This window comes from Triticum dicoccoides, chromosome 4B (genome assembly GCF_002162155.2).
Source record: "Triticum dicoccoides isolate Atlit2015 ecotype Zavitan chromosome 4B, WEW_v2.0, whole genome shotgun sequence".
Classification (NCBI taxonomy): domain Eukaryota; kingdom Viridiplantae; phylum Streptophyta; class Magnoliopsida; order Poales; family Poaceae; genus Triticum; species Triticum dicoccoides.
The window spans coordinates 289,308,324-289,326,006 of record NC_041387.1 but is presented as its reverse complement, the minus strand read 5'-3'; positions in this window follow the sequence as shown (position 1 = coordinate 289,326,006).

Below are 17,683 nucleotides of genomic sequence, written 5' to 3'. Positions count from 1 at the left end.
CAACGACGGTACTGTGCTGGTCCTAGGCTAGACCGTACTAGAGACGCGAGACTAGAACACTAATGAGGTCACGGCGTAGCACAACTAGCATCAATGAAGGATACTAAGTAGCTCTTGACAGCAAGATATAAGTGAAGATCACAATGGCAGTGAAGATAATGATGAAAAACAACTGCCAAGCAGGATATACAACAACTCTCTCTCCAACTTTCCTCTTGAAAAGTTTGAGACAATTTTTTGATAAATTCTTTCAAAGAATGCAACTAACTCAAGCTTTCCAATGCAAAAAGAATCACTCAATTCCGAGTTGATATGAGGAGTCAAAGAATTCTAAAAGTGGCCTGAAAAATTGGAACAAGTTGTGTTCACGAACTTTGGAGGGCAAAAAGACCTATTTAGAAGCCGATTTTGAGGTGTCAAATATTGAACAAGCTTCTGCAACTATTTAGATGCGGCTCGTCGCTATCTTCAATTTGAGTACTCACGGAGCCAAAACGGACTTCGTATGAGGAAGATACACCTGTTTTACTGAATAGTGCGCAAAACAGATTCCAATCCGAATTCAGGTACGAGATTGATTCTAGATAGATCCAATTTTTTTCTTCTCTCTTTTTTTTCTCACGCTTTTTTTTCTCCCTCTTTTTCTTTTTTTTTTCTTTCCTTTTTTCTCTCTTTTTTTTCTTTATCTTCTTTTTCTCCCTCTTTCCAAGACAAACTAGATAAGATGCAGATTCGATGAGGCGAAGATGTGAGTGACCTCAACTATGATTATGACAATAAATAGTGCGTAGCACATGATGGAAATTGGTGGATGGGATGGTGGACAGCGGATGGGATAATGATGCAGCGGCTGCGTGACTAATGTGAACAGAACTCGAAACTCTAAAGGAACTAGACACTAAGACCAGCAACTCGACACGGCGATGCAACCGATAATTCAATAATGCAAACAATGAAAAGAAAATTGCAAAGGCTCAGTCTGGCTAGGACAAAGGATGAATAGATCTAACTTTTGTTTTGTGGCTTTTTCTTGGACAATAGGTAAGAAAATAAATCTAATCTAGGAAAAACTGGAAATTCTCACCGAGCAACCTGAAAACTGATACCACTTGATAGAGGCGAGGGTGTGCCGATCTTTCGATGAGATGATAACTATCGATTTGGTGGAGGCGACTTTGACGATCCGACTACAAATGTGCACGACGTTGCGCCTTAGCAATCGCTAAACCAACTCCGAGAGGTTATTGACCACGCCGGAGCACAATCAACCTGACCACGAAGGTCTATTCCTGCAAGCAATCGAAGAACAAGCAAGAATATGATAAAAGCAATCTGAATATTGCGAGTATATATGAAGTATTGATAAAGGTGGGGATCCGTAAGCGGTCTTGGTCTGGTCGTTGGACACAAACAAAGTACACGAAGTTGCAATGGCTAACTTTTAACTAAACAAATCCCAAGGAAAAGCTACTAGATGGATCTACTTATATAGGAGCAAGGGTGGCGGCCAAGGAGGTGGGAGGACGTTCCAAGGCAGCCTAAAACTAAATCTAGGTCGTACAAGGCCAATGGGCCCAAGTGGAGGTGATGTAACACCTTTGGACTTGTAGTTTGACTCGGATTCTGCTGCAGCGTCAGATTGTTTCGTCCACAACTCAACGCTCCGGACGAATTTGAAGGTGATTCCAATTGGGTTGGAAAGTGCACGAAGTCTAGTTTCCAACAAAAAAAGAATCACCCAATTCGGAGTCCGTATGAAAAACTTGTGTGCGTTTTGAGTCAGGTATGTCTGTGCAGTCCGAATCTGAATCCAGAACGTGAGAGACTTGGACTCTATCTTCTCTTGGGCCAAAAGTGACGTGAGAGAACTTTTTGGACAGCAAATAAACATCTCTTTCTTCCTTATCTTCATATGTGGATTGTACAAATGTCCCATACACCTGCAATTAGACAAAACACAAAAGTGTGTGAAGTATTTTTGTTCTGGATAACATAAATAGATTATTGAATAGTTTGCACTAGAAATCACCTGACAAATATGCATATATGCAATATTTTTGGTCATATCCAAGATAGTCATGTCCTCATCAATATGGAAAACTCGTAGGCACCGGATTAGCGATGGATAATTATGACGGATGCGGTTCGTCATGTAACAGTCATAACATAGGGTGACACAGAACTAGCTCCAGTTCATAAATGTAATGTAGGCATGTATTCCGTATATAGTCATACGTGCTTATGGAAAAGAACTTGCATGACATCTTTTGTCCTACCCTCCCGTGGCAGCGGGGTCCTATTGGAAATAAGGGATATTAAGGCCTCCTTTTAATAGAGAACCGGAACAAAGCATTAGCACATAGTGAATACATGAACTCCTCAAACTATGATCATCACCAGGAGTGGTCCCGATTATTGTCACTTCGGGGTTGCCGGATCATAACACATATTAGGTGACTATAGACTTGCAAGATAGGATCAAGAACACACATATATTCATGAAAACATAATAGGTTCAGATCTGAAATCATGGCACTCGGGCCCTAGTGACAAGCATTAAGCATAGCAAAGTCATAGCAACATCAATCTCAAAACATAATGGATACTAGGGATCAAACCCTAACAAAACTAACTCGATTACATGATAAATCTCATCCAACCCATCACCGTCCAGCAAGCCTACGATGTAATTACTCACGCACGACGGTGAGCATCATGAAATTGGTGCTGGAGGATGGTTGATGATGACGACGGCGACGAGTCCCCCTCTCCGGAGCCCCGAACGAACTCCAGATCATCCCTCCTGAGAGAGATTAGGGCTTGGCGGCGGCTCCATATCGTAAAACGTGATGATTTCATCTCTTTGATTTTTTTCTCCCCGAAAGCCAATATATGGAGTTGGAGTTGGCGCCGGAGGGCCACCAGGGGCCCCCCACCCTCATGGACAGTGTGTGGGCCCCCTGGTTTTCATCTTTTGCGAGGATTTTTTATTGTTTTTTCTAAGGTGTTCCGTGGAGTTTCAGGTCATTCCGAGAACTTTTATTTTCTGCACATAAAACAACACCATGGCAATTCTGCTGAAAATAGCGTTAGTCCGGGTTAGTTCCATTCAAATCATACAAGTTAGAGTCCAAAACAAGGGCAAAAGTGTTTGGAAAAGTAGATACGACGGAGACGTATCAACTCCCCCGAGTTTAAACCCTTGCTTGTCCTCAAGCAATTCAGTTGACAGACTGAAAGTGAAAAAGAAAAACTTTTAAAAACTCTGTTTGCTCTTGTTGTTGTAAACATGAAAAGCCAGCATTCAAGTTTCAGCAAATATTATGAACTAACATACTCACAATAACATGTAGGTCTCACAATTACTCATATCAATAGCATAATCAGCTAGCGAGCCATAATAATAAAACTTGGATGACAACACTTTCTCAAAATAATCATAACATGATATAACAAAATGGTATCTCGCTAGCCCTTTCTGAGACCGCAAAACATAAATGCAGAGCACCTTTAAAGATCAAGGACTGACTAAACATTGTAATTCATGGTAAAAGAGATCCAGTCAAGTCATACCCAATATAAACGAATAATAATGAATGCAAATGGCAGTGTGCTCTCCAGCGGGTGCTTTTTAATAAGAAGGGTGATGACTCAACATAAAAGTAAATAGATAGGCCCTTCGCAGAGGGAAGCAGAGATTTGTAGAGGTGCCAGAGCTCGGTTTTGAAATAGAGATAAATTATATTTTGAGCGGCATACTTTTATTGTCAACATAACAACTAAAAGACGACGATATCTTCCATGCTAAACAGATTATAGGCGGTTCCCAAACAGAATGGTAAATTTTATACTCCCCCTCCTCCACAAGCATCAATCCATGGCTTGCTCGAAACAACGAGTGCCTCCAACATTAAACGAGTCCCAGGGGGAGTTTTGTTTGCAGTTATTTTGATTTAGTTTGCATAAAGCATGGGACTGGGCATCGCGGATACCAGCCATTTTCTCGTGAATGAGGAGCGGAGTATACTCCTCTTGAGAATAACCCGCCTAACACGGAAGATAAGGGCAGCTCTAGTTGACATATGAGCTATTCGAGCATGCAAAACAAAATGTTTATTTGAAGGTTTAGAGTTTGGCACATACAAATTTACTTGGAACGACAGGTAAATACCGCATATAGGAAGGTATAGTGGACTCATATTGAACAACTTTGGGGTTTAAGGAGTTTGGATGCACAAGCAGTATTCTCGCTTAGTACAGGTGAAGGCTAGCAAAAGACTGGGAAGCGACCAACTGAGAGAGCGACAACAGTCGTAAACATGCATTAAAATTAATTTACACCGAACACAAGCATGAGTAGGATATAATCCACCATGAACATAAATATCATGAAGGCTATGTTGATTTGATTCAACTACATGCGTGAACATGTGCCAAGTCTAGTCACTCAATACATTTAAAGGAGGATACCATCCCATCATACCACATCATAATCATTCTAATAGCATGTTGGCACGCAAGGTAAACCATTATAACTCATAGCTAATCAAGCATGGCACAAGCAACTATAATCTCTAAATGTCATTGCAAATATGTTTACTTCATAATAGCTGACTCAGGAACGATGAATCATCATATTTACAAAAACAAGAGAGGTCGAGTTCATACCAGCTTTTCTTATCCCAATAAGTCCATCATATATCATCATTATTGCCTTTCACTTGCACGACCGAACGGTGTGTATAATAATAAGAGTGCACGTGCATTGGACTAAGCTGGAATCTGCAAGCATTCAACTCAAGAGAAGACAAGTAATATGGGTTCGAAGTTAAATAAACAATCATGCATATAAGAGCCACTAAGCATTTTCAATATAGTCTTCTCGACCCCCAAAGAAAAGAAAAGAAATAAAAACTATTTACACGGGAAAGCTCCCAACAAGTAAAAGAAGAACGGGAAATATTTTTGGATTTTCTTTTTAATTCTACTACAAGCATGGAAAGTAAACTAACTAATTTTTTTGGTTTTTCTTAAGGTTTATTAAAGACACAAGAAGAAAGCAGGAAAAAGAAATTTAAACTAACATGGATATTACAGTGAAAAAGTATGAGCACCGACATCTAGCAATGAGTGTGTGTGAACATGAATGTAATGTTGGTGGGAAATACGTACTCCCCCAAGCTTAGGCTTTTGGCCTAAGTTGGTCTATTGCCAGGGATAGCCTGGCGGATACCCATAGGTGTAGCTGGGGTCGTAGTGTGATGCAGCGGCTATCGCTACCTGAGCTGTAGCGTGGAGTCGAGCAGCCTCCGCTCTCCTCTCGTACTCATCTGCCTCCTCTCTGGTAATAATATATATTCCCTTTGTCTGTGAATCAAAGAAAGCACGAGCAAGAAGAGCAATATGGACTACATGACGTTTGAGGGAGTCTTGGACTAGGGGGTGTCCGGATAGCTGAACTATCATCATCGGTCGGACTCCAAGACTATGAAGATACAAGATTGAAGACTTCGTCCCGTGTCCGGATGGGACTTTCCTTGGCGTGGAAGGCAAGCTTGGCGATACGGATATGTAGATCTCCTACCATTGTAACCGACTCTGTGTAACCCTAGCCCTCTCCGGTGTCTATATAAACCGGATGGCTTTAGTCCATAGGACGACCAACAATCATACCATAGGCTAGCTTCTTGGGTTTAGCCTCCTTGATCTCGTGGTAGATCTACTCTTGTAACACACATCATCAATATTAATCAAGCAGGACGTAGGGTTTTACCTCCATCAAGAGGGCCCGAACCTGGGTAAAACATCGTGTCCCTTGTCTCCTGTTACCATCCGCCTAGACGCACAGTTCGGGACCCCCTACCCGAGATCCGCCGGTTTTGACACCGACGTTGGTGCTTTCATTGAGAGTTCCTCTGTGTCATCACCGATAGGCTCGATGGCTTCTTCGATCATCAACAACGACGCAGTCCAGGGTGAGATCTTCCTCCCCGGACAGATCTTCGTATTCGGCGACTTTGCACTGCAGGCCAATTCGCTTGGCCATCTGGCGCAGATCGAAAGCTACGCCCCTGGCCGTCAGGTCAGATTTGGAAGTTTGAACTTCACGGCTGACATCCGCGGGGACTTGATCTTCGATGGATTAGAGCCACAGCCAAGCGCGCCGCACTGTCACGACGGGCATGATTTAGCTCTTCAGCCGGACAGTACCCTGGAGGACGCACTCGAGCCCACTCCGATCTTCAATTCGGAGCCGGCTACGTAGATCGAGGAAGGATGGCTAGACACCGCCTCGGGGGCTGCAACCTCTATGGTGATAGAGCCGAACACTGACCTTGTCCCTCATGAAGCTCGTGACTCCGAGGTGTCGGACTCCTTGCCAGACTCCGAACCTCCCGCGCCCCCTCCAATCGAATCCGATTGGGCGCCAGTCATGGAGTTCACTGCTGCGGACATCTTTCAACACTCACCTTTTGGCGACATCTTGAGTTCACTAAAATATCTCTCGTTATCAGGAGAGCCCTGGCCAGACTGCGGTCAGGACGGTTGGGATGCGGACGACGAAGAAATTCAAAGCCCACCCACCACCCACTTAGTAGCCACTGTAGATGATCTAACTGACATGCTAGACTATGACTCCGAAGACATCGACAGTATGGACGACGATGCCGGAGACGACCAAGAACCAGCGCCTATCGGGCACTGGAAAGCCACCTGATGAGGACATGACTACCTTGGATATGACCAAAAATATTGCATATATGCATATTTGTCAGGTGATTTCTAGTGCAAACTATTCAATAATTCTATTTATGTTATCCAGAACAAAAATACTTCACACACTTTTGTGTTTTGTCTAATTACAGGTGTATGGGACATTTGTACAATCCACATATGAAGATAAGGAAGAAAGAGATGTTTATTTGCTGTCCAAAAAGTTCTCTCACGTCACTTTTGGCCCAAGAGAAGATAGAGTCCAAGTCTCTCACGTTCTGGATTCAGATTCGGACTTCACAGACACACCTGACTCAAAACGCACACAAGTTTTTCATACGGACTCCGAATTGGGTGATTCTTTTTTTGTTGGAAACTAGATTTCGTGCACTTTCCAACCCAATTGGAATCACCTTCAAATTCGTCCGGAGCGTTGAGTTGTGGACGAAACAATCTGATGCTGCAGCAGAATCCGAGTCAAACTACAAGTCCAAAGGTGTTACATCACCTCCACTTGGGCCCATTGGCCTTGTACGACCTAGATTTAGTTTTGGGCTGCCTTGGGACGTCCTCCCACCTCCTTGGCCTCCACCCCTTGCTCCTATATAAGTAGATCCATCTAGTAGCTTTTCCTTGGGATTTGTTTAGTTAAAAGTTAGCCAGTGCAACTTCGTGTACTTCGTTTGTGTCCAACGACCAGACCAAGACCGCTTACGGATCCCCACCATTATCAATACCTCATATATATTTGCAATATTCAGATTGCTTTATCATATTCTTGTTCGTTCTTCGATTGCTTGCAGGAATAGACCTTCGTGGTCAGACTGACCGTGCTTCCGGCATCATCAGTAACCTCAGGAGATTGGTTTAGCGATTGCTAAGGCGCAACATCGTGCACGTTTGTAGTCGGATTGTCAAAGTCATCTCCACCAAATCGATAGTTATCATCTCATCGAAAGATCGGGACCCTCGCCTAGTGGTATCAGTTTTCAGGTTGCTCGGTGAGAATTTCCAGTTTTTTCTAGATTAGATTTATTTTCTTACCTATTGTCCAAGAAAAAGCCACAAAACAAAAGTTAGATCTATTCATCCTTTGTCCTAGCCAGACTGAGCTTTTGCAATTTTCTTTTCATTGTTTGCATTATTGAATTATCGGTTGCATCGCCGTGTCGAGTTGCTGGTCTTAGTGTCTAGTTCCTTTAGAGTTTCGAGTTCTGTTCACATTAGTCACGCAGCCGCTGCATCATTATCCCATCCGCTGTCCACCATCCCATCCACCAATTTCCACCACATGCTACGCACTGTTTATTGTCATAATCATAGTTGAGGTCACTCACATCTTCGCCTGATCGAATCTGCATCTTATCTAGTTTGTCTTGGAAAGAGGGAGAAAAAGAATATAAAGAAAAAAAAGAGAGAAAAAAGGAAAGAAAAAAAAAGAAAAAGAAAAAAAAAGCGTGAGAAAAAAAAGAGAGAAGAAAAAAAATTGGATCTATCTAGAATCAATCTCGTACCTGAATTCGGATTGGAATCTGTTTTGCGCACTGTTCAGTAAAACAGGTGTATCTTCCTCATACGAAGTCCGTTTTGGCTCCGTGAGTACTCAAATTGAAGATAGCGACGAGCCGCATCTAAATAGTTGCAGAAGCTAGTTCAATATTTGACACCTCAAAATCGGCTTCTAAATAGGTCTTTTTGCCCTCCGAAGTTCGTGAACACAGCTTGTTCCAATTTTTTAGGCCAGTTTTAGAATTCTTTGACTCCTCATATCAACTCGGAATTGAGTGATTCTTTTTGCATTGGAAAGCTTGAGTTAGTAGCATTCTTTGAAAGAATTTATCAGAAAATTGTCTCAAACTTTTCAAGAGGAAAGTTGGAGAGAGAGTTGTTGTATATCCTGCTTGGCAGTTGTTTTTCATCATTATCTTCACTGCCGTTGTGATCTTCACTTATATCTTGCTGTCAAGAGCTACTTAGTATCCTTCATTGATGCTAGTTGTGCTACGCCGTGACCTCATTAGTGTTCTAGGCTCGCGTCTCTAGTCCGGTCTAGCCTAGGACCAGCACAGTACCGTCGTTGAGCGTTTGGACATGACTACCTTGGATATGACCAAAAATATTGCATATATGCATATTTGTCAGGTGATTTCTAGTGCAAACTATTCAATAATCTATTTATGTTATCCAGAACAAAAATACTTCACACACTTTTGTGTTTTGTCTAATTACAGGTGTATGGGACATTTGTACAATCCACATATGAAGATAAGGAAGAAAGAGATGTTTATTTGCTGTCCAAAAAGTTCTCTCACGTCACTTTTGGCCCAAGAGAAGATAGAGTCCAAGTCTCTCACGTTCTGGATTCAGATTCGGACTGCACAGACACACCTGACTCAAAACGCACACAAGTTTTTCATACGGACTCCGAATTGGGTGATTCTTTTTTTGTTGGAAACTAGATTTCGTGCACTTTCCAACCCAATTGGAAGCACCTTCAAATTCGTCCGGAGCGTTGAGTTGTGGACGAAACAATCTGATGCTGCAGCAGAATCCGAGTCAAACTACAAGTCCAAAGGTGTTACATCACCTCCACTTGGGCCCATTGGCCTTGTACGACCTAGATTTAGTTTTGGGCTGCCTTGGGACGTCCTCCCACCTCCTTGGCCTCCACCCCTTCCTCCTATATAAGTAGATCCATCTAGTAGCTTTTCCTTGGGATTTGTTTAGTTAAAAGTTAGCCAGTGCAACTTCGTGTACTTCGTTTGTGTCCAACGACCAGACCAAGACCGCTTACGGATCCCCACCATTATCAATACCTCATATATATTTGCAATATTCAGATTGCTTTATCATATTCTTGCTCGTTCTTCGATTGCTTGCAGGAATAGACCTTCGTGGTCAGGCTGACCGTGCTTCCGGCATCATCAGTAACCTCAGGAGATTGGTTTAGCGATTGCTAAGGCGCAACGTCGTGCACGTTTGTAGTCGGATTGTCAATGTCATCTCCACCAAATCAATAGTTATCATCTCATCGAAAGATCGGGACCCTCGCCTCTATCACCACCTCATCATATGACATATACATGGTGGATATCCCAAAGGATGGGAATGGCGAAGGAACAACGGAGGATGACCCCTCCAAGAAACAGCCCAAGCGCCAGCGTCAGCGGCACCGCTCTTAATCCCGCCACAGCAAGAATGAAGATTCCGGCACCGGAGATAATAACACCCCAGACAGTGCCGAAGACAACCCACTCCAGCAAGATTCAGCACAGGAGGACGGAGACGCAAGCCGTCATGAGAGAGCGGCAGAAGAAGAGGTAGAGGATTATATGCCTCCCTCCGGAGACGAGGCAAGCCTCGACGATGATGAATTCGTCGTGCCTGAGGATCCCGTCGAACAAGAGCGTTTTAAACGCAGGCTTATGGCCACGGCGAACAGCCTCAAGAAAAAGCATCAACAGCTTAGAGCTGATCAAGATCTGCTAGCCGACAGATGGACTGAAGTCCTCGCGGCCGAAGAGCATGAGCTCGAATGCCCCTTCAAAAGCAACCATAAACGCAAGCTGCTCCCCCGATTAGAGGATGAGGCGTATGAACTTGCATCACCAGCAGACAATACAGCTGACCGACCACCCCGTGGTCGCGACAGAGAGGCCTCTAGGCTCTTCACTAGAACCGTACCCTGGCATCGCTCGAAAAGCACAAGGCCACAGGGGAACGCTCCGGACTTGCGAGATATATTGGAGGATAAGGCAAGACAAGCAAGATCGATCTATGGATCGCGTGGGTGCCCCATGATACATGACGACAACCGTCGCGCCGGACACAGTAAGTCCGGCCGGGCCGAACAAAATAGACAAAGCTCTTTTGAGCTCCGTCGTGATATCGTCCAGTACAGAGGCGCCGCACACCCACTATGCTTCACAGATGAAGTAATGGATCATCAAATCCCCGAAGGGTTTAAACCCGTGAATATTGAATCTTACGATGGCACAACAGACCCCGCGGTTTGGATCGAAGACTATCTCCTCCACATCCACATGGCCCACGGTGACGATCTTCACGCCATCAAATATCTCCCACTCAAACTTAAAGGACCAGCCCAGCATTGGCTTACCAGCTTGCCAGCAGAGTCAATCGGGAGTTGGGAAGACCTAGAAGCCGCATTCCTCAATAACTTCCAAGGCACGTATGTGCGACCACCAGACGCTGATGACCTAAGTCACATAATTCAGCAGCCAGACGAATCGGCCAGACAATTCTGGACACGGTTCTTAACCAAGAAAAACCAAATCGTTGATTGTCCGGATGCGGAGGCCCTCGCGGCCTTCAAACATAACATCCGCGACGAGTGGCTTGCCCGGCACCTGGGACAGGAGAAGCCGAAATCCATGGCAGCCCTCACATCACTAATGACCCGCTTCTGCACGGGTGAGGACAGCTGGCTAGCACGCAGCAACAACCTGAGCAAAAATTCTGGCAGTCTGGATTTCAAGGACCGTAATGGCAGGTCGCATCGCAACAAAAACAAACGCCGCATTAACGGCGATAATAGTGAAGATACGGCAGTCAATGTCGGATTCAGAGGCTCTAAACCCGGTCAACGGAAAAAGCCATTCAAAAGAACTACTCCGGGTCCGTCCAATTTGGACCGAATACTCGACCGCTCGTGCCAGATACACGGCACCCCCAAAAAGCCAACCAACCACACCAACAGGGACTGTTGGGTATTCAAGCAGGCAGGCAAGTTAATTGCCGAAAACAATGACAAGAGGCTGCATAGCGATGACGAGGAAGAGACCCGACCACTGAACAATAGAGGACAGAAGGGTTTCCCCCCACAGGTGCGGACGGTGAACATGATATACGCAATGCACATACCCAAAAGGGAGTGGAAGCGTGCACTCAGGGACGTATACGTGATGGAGCCACTTGCCCCGAAGTTCAATCCATGGTCCTCCTGCCCGATCACTTGTGACCGAAGGGACCACCCCACCAGCATCCCCCACGGCGGATTCACCGCATTGGTTTTAGACCCAATCGTTGATGGATTTCACCTCACCAGAGTCCTGATGGACGGCGGCAGCAGCCTGAATCTGCTTTATCAGGATACAGTGCGCAAAATGGGCATAGACCCCTCAAGGATTAAACCTACCAAGACGACCTTTAAAGGTGTCATACCAGGTGTAGAAGCCAATTGTACAGGCTCAGTTACACTGGAAGTGGTCTTCGGATCCCCGGATAACTTCCGAAGCGAGGAGTTAATCTTCGACATAGTTCCGTTCCGCAACGGCTATCATGCTCTGCTCGGACGTACCGCGTTCGCAAAGTTCAACACGGTGCCGCACTACGCATACCTCAAGCTCAAGATGCCAGGCCCTCGAGGAGTCATCACGGTCAACGGAAACACTGAACGCTCTCTCTGAACGGAGGAATACACAGCGGCTCTCGCGGCAGAAGTACAGTGCAGCCTCTTAAGGCAATTCTCGAGTCCGGCCGTTAAGCGACCGGACACGGCTAAACGCGCCTGGAGTAACCTACAACAAGACCACCTGGCACGTTCCGAGCACGCGTAGCAGTGCGGCCCCAACCCCAGCCCCTGCAAAACGTCAAGACAGGTCCTTCGCGTACACCATTACGCTCTGAAGATACCATGGGCATGGGGAGAGGGGCACGACCACGATAGGCCCAGAATGCGGCTCAACCACACCAGGGGCTCTAAAGTGTGTCGTTCTTTTTTTTCTTTTTCCTTTTTATTTTTACCACAGGACTCTGTTCGTCAGAGGCCCTGTCCGGCAGCAGACCTGCCGAACTCACGATGCAACAGCCAGGGAAGGAGAAAGGCTACAACGAATATCCAGGTGGTCTCCATTACGAGCATTAAATCTGTTTTATGCACCATTCCGCAGCCTACCCCTGGAGGGGGACATGTTTAACAGTCCCACCCCTTGCTTATCGCACCATTTGTATCGTTCTGCATTTACAACAGTTTTTCTTGAATAAGTAATGCAGCACCTTTTTGCTTCCAATTGCATTTCTTTCTTATACATATGTTCATTTATGACCTGTTGCATCCGTACATTTTGGTACGGCTAAATACACCAGGGGCTTATGTTTCCCGCATCATGGTGTGATAAGTCTGAACACTTTCACAAGTGCGGCACCCCGAACTTATAGCATTATATGCATCGGCTCCGAATCATGTCTTGGGTCAATAGTTGGGTTTGCCCGGCTCCCATGTTTTGGTACCTTACGTTCCGTTGTATCGGCTAAGGTAGCACTGGGAGAACCACTGCGATTGCGCCCCAGTTGAGCTGGGCGAGCGCCTCAGTGGAGAAAGCTAAAACTGACCGTCATGATGAGGCGAGAGCTGGTCGCTATTCGAGAGATTTTTTGCGAGTCCCTAAAGACTTATGCCGCTTAGAGCGAGGAGCCAGCTTTGTCCGGCCCAGGCGTGGATAGCGCCCCAAATTCGGCCTTTCGAAGACTAGGGGCTTCGCCGAAATTTAAAATTATAGAATTCTATGGCTAAGTGAGAGTGTTCAAGCATTATAAGTCCGGTTGCCTTGTTCGTTGTGTTGAGCGCCTCCCTAGATGGACCCAAAAATGGGAACAAGAGTGCTCAAGTTTATCCCGAACATCCCAGCACTCGTGGCATGGGGGCTGAAGCCGACGACTTGCCATCTCTCAGATTTGATAAACAGCTGCACAGAAGGTAATATTTTAAATTAACAAGCGTTGCTTAGCGCATATGAACTAAGTTTTCAGCGCACATGATAACAAAATGCGAGTCTACTCAAATATTACATCTTTGGAGCACTCACCCGCAATAGTGCGGGCACCCTTCAGCACAGTCTTATAATACATCTCGGAGTACGATACTCCTTGCCCTGCGGTGGCGCGTCCGTCACAAGCTTCTGAGCATCCATCTTGCCCCAGTGCACCTTTGCGCGGGCAAGGGCCCGACAGGCACCTTCAATACTAGCGGAGTGCTTGATGACTTCAACCCATGGACACGCATCCACCAGCCGCCGCACCAGGCCGAAGTAGCTCCCAGGCATGGCCTCCTTCGGCCACAGCCGAACAATGAGGCCCTTCATGGCCTGTTCGGCCGCCTTGTGGAGCTCGACCAGCTGCTTCAGCTGGTCGCTAAGGGGCACCGGATGTCCGGCCTCAGCATACTGAGACCAGAAGACCTTCTCTGTCGAGCTCCCCTCCTCGGCCCGGTAGAACGCGGCAGCATTGGACACGCTGCGAGGAAGATCTGCGAACGCTCCTGGAGAGCTCCGAATTCGGGTAAGTAACAGGTAATTAACACTCACATGCTTACTTTGCATGAAAAATGTCTTACCCGCTGCTATTTTCTTCAACGCCTCGATTTCTTGGAGGGCCTTGTAGGCTTCGGCCTTAGCGGCTTTGGCACTCTCAAGAGCTGACGCAAGCTCACACTCTCGAGTCTTCGAGTCACGCTCCAGGCTCTCATGTTTTTCCACGAGATCCTGGAGCTCTTGATGTACCTCCGCCACCCGCGCCTCCTGCTTCTCTCGCTCGGTGCGCTCCATGGCCGCATTACGTTCGGCCACGGCCACCGCCTCCTTCAGGGTCGCCACCTCGTTAGTGGCCCCTGCAATACCATGTTATCCTTGTCATTCTTCTTGCAACCAAAATCCTTTTCTGTAAGGTACAATTTTAATAAGGTGTTACTCACCTTCCTTGTCCTCGAGCTGCTTCTTGGCACAGCCGAGCTCGTTCTCGGACCGCTCGAGGCTTTGCTTCAAAGTATTGACCTCCGCAGTCAATGCGGCAGATGTCAGCAGCGCAGCCTGCAATCCCATATTGACATATTTTTTATGACTCCTGCGTATATCTTTTTAGATCCTCAGTCCGGCTTTTCTTTCCGAACACCGAACCGAGCATCAGGGGCTACTGTCTATGCGGTACTATTTTACATATATCAAAATTCTTACCTCAAAGCCTGTTAGAAGGCTGCTGCAGGTTTCGGTCAGCCCGCTCTTGGCGAGCTGAACCTTCTGAATCACCGCACTCATAACAGTGCGGTGTTCCTCTTTGATGGAGGCGCCATTGAGCGCCTCCAACAAGCTATCCGGCTCCTCCGGTTGGACGGAGGCTGCCGGCGTCACGGTCTTGCCCTTCTTACGAAGGGGCCGCCCGCCGGACTCCGGAGCCACTATGGGTTCCGGGGCCGAGTCTGGTGCAAAGTCCGGGAGGTTGTCCTGCGACACCTCCGGGGCCTCCTCCTCCTGGCGGGTCCCTTCCCGGGATCCCACCTCGGCATCGTCCGCATCACAGGGGGTGGAGGCGGTTGGAAGAGAATCCATATCCGACGCACCTAAGGACCCGCTCGACGAAGCGGGAAGATCATCCTTGGGCGGACTGCAGGGTTGTATGCGGCATTAGAAAGACATTGTGTGGCAAAAAGGAAAAACCATGAAGTTATTCGGGAGTCCGGATACTTACGATCTCGCCAGGGGCTTGGCCCTTGGAGGCCAGTCCTCGTCGTAATCACTGACGTTGGCAGAGCAGTCCGGGGAAAGAGTTTTTCCCTTCTTGGACCCTTCGGCCTCCCTCGTTGGGGAGGCCCTCCTTTTCCTCCCTTCCCCCGCTGGGGGAGAGGCTTTCTTCTTCTCTTCCTCACCTTTGTGAGGGGAGTCGGTCTCGGAGTCGTCATCCGATAACACCTGAAAACGGGAACTCTTCCGAGTGTCCGTGGCCTTCTTCTTGGCCTTCTTCTCCGGCACCATGTGGGGTGCCGGAGCCAGCAGCCCCGTTAGGCGGGCGTCCGCTGGGTTCTCTGGCAATGGGGCCGGACAGATAGTCTGTTCGGCCTTCGTCAGCCAGTCTTGTCAAAGGGAAGGGAGTTTAGATCCCGCATAGAGTCAAACTATGGAAAACAAGCGTCCCGTAAAGGACAAAATCGCTTACCTCGTCAGCCGGATGCTGCGAGCTGAATCCGAGATCTTCGGTAGCGGATGCGGGAGCCTCGGCGCCCTTGAACAGCACCTTCCAGACATCTTTGTACGTAGTGTCGAAGAGCCCGCTTAAAGTCTGGTGCTGCGCCGGATCGAACTCCCACATGTTGAAGCCCCGTCGTTGGCATGGGACGATCCGACGGATGAGCATGACCTGGAGTACGTTGACAAGCTTGAGCTTCTTGTCCACTAGCTTTTGGACGCAGGCTTGGAGTCCGGTCAGCTCCTCCGAATCACCCCATGTCCGGCCGCTCTCTTTCCAGGAGGTGAGCTGTGTGGGGATGCCAGATCTGAATTCGGGGGCCGCTGCCCATTCGGGCTCACGCGGCTCGGTGATGTAGAACCACCCCGATTGCCACCCCTTAATGGTTTCCACGAAAGTGCCCTCAAGACAAGTAACGTTGGACATCCTGCCCACCATGGCGCCTCCGCACTCCGCTTGGCTGCCCTTCACAACCTTCGGCTTGACACTGAAGGTCTTGAGCCACTAGCCGAAGTGGGGCTGGATGCAGAGGAAGGCCTCACACACGACGATAAACGCCGAGATGTTGAGGATGAAATTCGGGGCCAGATCATGGAAATCCAGGCCGTAGTAGAACATGAGCCCCCGGGCAAAGGGATGGAGTGGGAAGCCCAGTCCGCGGAGGAAATGGGTAAGAAATACTACCCTCTCATGGGGCCTAGGGGTGGGGATGAGCTCTCCCTCGTCGGGGAGCTGATGCGCGATGTTGCTGGATAAATATCCGGCGCTGCGCAGCTTCTGGATGTGCCCCTCCATGACGGAGGAGGCCATCCACTTGCCTCCCGCTCCGGACATAGTTGGAGAAGGTTGAGGTGAGATGTGCGGACTTGGGCGCTGGAGCTCGAGTTCGCGGAGATGGATAAGCCAAGGAGGAAGAAGGCGCAGGTAAAAGGGTTGGATCTTTATCCCCTTATATGGGCGGACAAAAACATGTGTCCCCACCGGCCTGATAAAACTCGCTTATCTCCCAAGCGCCGCAATCAATGGCGCAGTTGGGTTACCCATGTCCGTATTGATGGGAATCCTGGAATAAGGGGAACACGATCTCTATTTCGACAAGACGTGCCAAGGAAACCGGTTTGCTAAACGCGCCGAGGTGGTACAATAAAAACAATTCGAGTAAAGGCTTGGTAGTGGTGTGACGTCACGCCACCAAATACATCAGCAGATTGAACTTGTGTAATATTATTCTCTCTACAGTGGTACGTGGAATTTATTTTGCAGAGCCGGACACTATCTTGGTGTTCACAATCTTCTACAAATTATTCGGAGGAAGAACCCACCTTGCAATGCCGAAGACAATATCCGCGCCGGACTCGTCGTCATTGAAGCCTGGTTCAGGGGCTACTGAGGGAGTCCTGGACTAGGGGGTGTCCGGATAGCCGAACTATCATCATCGGCCGGACTCCAAGACTATGAAGATACAAGATTGAAGACTTCGTCCCATGTCCGGATGGGACTTTCCTTGGCGTGGAAGGCAAGCTTGGCGATACGGATATGTAGATCTCCTACCATTGTAACCGACTCTGTGTAACCCTAGCCCTCTCCGGTGTCTATATAAACCGGATGGCTTTAGTCCGTAGGATGAACAACAATAATACCATAGGCTAGCTTCTGGGGTTTAGCCTCCTTGATGTCACGCCCAATATGCGATACTATCCTAAAGAGACTCGAAGGTCCCACCAAGGATAGAACCGCATATTGAAACGCTTTTGCAAGGTGGATATCATTACATCAACATTACATAATAGATGGGGATACATACATAAGGCATACAATGCCACACGAATATAACATTACAATACATGAGAGCATCATCCGTCTACGGATGGATCACAAACAGAAACTCAAACGACATCCACCCTGCTAGCCCAGGCTGCCGACCTGGAACCTATCGCCTGATTGAAGAAGCAGAAGAAGAACTCAACGCAAGAAAGCATCGCTCTCGCGTCAT